At 41.7% G+C, this 3,002-nt stretch overlaps 1 pseudogene; it reads left to right on the top strand.

The window, feature by feature from the left end:
* The first annotated feature begins 1,167 nt into the window (after positions 1 to 1,167).
* On the top strand, positions 1,168 to 1,407 carry LOC110296485 (annotated as a pseudogene).
* Positions 1,408 to 3,002: the final 1,595 nt, after the last annotated feature.

The following is a 3,002-nucleotide window of genomic DNA, read 5'->3' as shown; positions in this document are numbered from 1 at the left end:
TGGATCAAAATATAAGCCCTATGGATTCGTGTTTCTCTTTGTGGTTGAATCCTGCAGGGCTGTTTGAGCTGAATCCCTACTTTGAATATCAAGGATGACATTTTCCCTATGACAGCCACAGCCTTTGAAATCATTAAGATTCAGCCTAATCGGGTCCCTACAATCTTAGGGGCTATGCTAATGGCTTTGCTCATAGCTTCTTAACTTTAGGAAGGGTGAATATATGTAGGCTCTTCACTCTCCAGTATAACCACTCTACTGTCTGGATGCCTGTGGTTTTAACTCTTTGCAGAATGAGTCTTTATTGAGCATCCATACCTACACTACTTAATCCAGTAGCCACTAGCCACAACCAGCTACTAAACAGTTAATATATGGTAAAGCCAAAGCATGAGGCCCTGGATAGTATGTGCAGGACTACCAAAAAATCAATGAATAAAATATGGTATGTCCAAATGGAAATGGATTGGAAAAATATCATACTTTTTCAAAATCATACAAAGTTTTACAATAATTTTTATGTGAATAATGCAGTAATTTCTAATGCAATTACAATAACTTCACATATGTTGGGCTAAATAAAATACATAGTTGATTTCACTTTGCAACTGAGAATACAACAAAACTTTTAAATACCATCCGTATGTAGGAGCTGGGGAGATGGTTCAGTCTGTAACGTGCCCACTGAAGGAACATCAGGCCTCCAGTTCAGATCTTGAGTACCCACATAAAAGCTGGCCACAGTTGCTCCTGCCTATAGCTGTAGAACTTGGTATGTGGGGATGGGGTTGGGAGGGGTCCAGAGCCAAGCAGAGCTCCAGAGCTCACTGGCCAGCCTGTCTAGTCAATCAGTGAGCTCTGAAATCAGTGAGAGACCTTGTCTCCAAAATTAGCTTGAGAACAATAGAGGGATGCACCCAGTATCAACCAGTGGCCCCCACATGCACTTACATGGACATGTGCACATACATACAAGCACATACATACTACAAATGCCCAAAGTATGTGGTCCTCATATTTCTACTGAGCACCACTAATACAGACAGTATTAGGTGTGTTATTCAAGGTTAGTTTTTATCAACAATGTAAGCTCACAATAAGAGCTTTTCCTAGGCTGACATGTTCTTCAGGTGGCAGATTGGTGGTTTATCCTGTGATGGGGGGAAAATGGAGCTTGAAGCCCTGAGTAGGTATACCAGCCCAGTGAACCCAGCTGTCTTCCCTCACCTGACTATGGTACTTCTGGCCATCAGCATGTTCTTCACTGCCTGGTTCTTTATTTATGAAGTCACCTCTACCAAGTACACACACGATCTTTACAAAGAGCTCCTCATCCCCTTGGTGGCCTCACTCTTCATGGGCTTTGGAGTCCTCTTCCACCTTCTCTGGGTTGGCATCTACGTATGAGTCTCCAAGGGTACCTACCAGGCAGCTCACCAAGTCTCTGCTTTTGTAAATTAATTTTTTACCATTGCTATGTGTCCCACCTGCTGTTTACAATAAAGGCAGATGTGTGACAATAAAAGGGAATTTTTCCTAGAGAGATGGCTCAGCCATTAAGAGAACTTGCTGCTCTTGCAGAGAACTGGCATTCAGTCCCAACATCCTCCCACTTTGGATGACCTATATCTGCCTGTAACTAGCTCCTTCAGGGGATCAAGCACCCTTATCCAGTCTCTGCAGGCACACATACTCATATGCACATAGCCACCAACACATACCCATATATACATGTGATCAAAACTTTGGAGCTTGAGAGAATTTAGAATAAGAATATGGAGTTTAGGACAGTTAAGAATATTGGCTGCTTTTCTAGGGGCCCCAGGTTTGATTGCCAGCACCCACGTGGCCCCTCACAACCAGCATCTATAATTCCAGAGGATCGGATGCCCTCGTCTGGAACTCTGAGCACTGGGCATTCATGCAATGCACCGACATACATGAGAACAAAGTGCACACAGATAACTTAACAAGAAGAAAAGTAATATTTTTAGAAAAGGATTTTTCCCAGTAAGTGACTGGAATTGGCACTCCCAAGGTCAAACCCTTCACACTTCATCACTGTTCCAGCTCCTACTTAAGGGGCAAACCAACAATGCCCAGATTATGTTCGTAATATTTGTAATACATTCATGATGCCAGTAAAAACTATTGCTCTTAAAGTAACAGGCACTTCACAGAGTTCCCTCTGGAGCTCTAAGTCACAGGATAGTCTAACTCTCCTAGCAAGAACACATGACAAGGTACAAAAATAGCAATAGGAGATATGCATGAAGTTTTCCATCTCTTCCATGAAAACAAGAGAGTCCAAATAGCAAGAATCCCAAACATGCTGAGGCAGGGCTCTACATAGCCTAGGGAACACCAGTTTGAGAACTAATTAGGATTATAAACTGAAGTATGAAAATTAACCAAATAATTATGTCCTCATAGCCTTCAGAAGTAGGTTACAGGTTACTTGTTAGCAAAATTGCCCCAAACCAAGGAAGCAAAAAACTTAATTCTGCCTTAAGCCGTCATGACACCCCGGCTTTATTTCTGTTACCCTATTATATGGGCATTTCAGGATTTCTGTGGAGCATCAACTAATTAACAGGAAATCACTAAAATGAGATAAGATGCAAGAAGTCTCATGCAAATGCTGTGGTCTTCAATTTTGATTAAATGTGAATTCCCCTGCAGCACTTTCAGAACAAAGCACACTTCTTTGGGTTTTATTCAGATCGGGTATTTTCTGTGTAAATGGCCAGCTTTCTCTTTAGCTTCCAGTTACAATAATCCTCAAAGGGCATGGGGTATGAGGACATGAGCCTAAGACTAGGTTTTCCTTCTAACCAGCAGGAACAGACCTTGGTACACTAACATTCTTCAGAAATAATGAGCCTTCCTTCACTGGTTTCCCAAGTTGAAACATATTCTTTAATTCAGTAAGTCACCAAAAACCCTTAAGAACTCCATGGATTTGGCAGACTTCACCAATGTCCTGCAAAAAAAAAAAAAAA

The sequence above is a fragment of the Mus caroli genome, chromosome 6, assembly GCF_900094665.2.
Source record: "Mus caroli chromosome 6, CAROLI_EIJ_v1.1, whole genome shotgun sequence".
Classification (NCBI taxonomy): Eukaryota; Metazoa; Chordata; class Mammalia; order Rodentia; family Muridae; genus Mus; species Mus caroli.
This window is presented reverse-complemented; position numbering and strand designations above follow the sequence as displayed.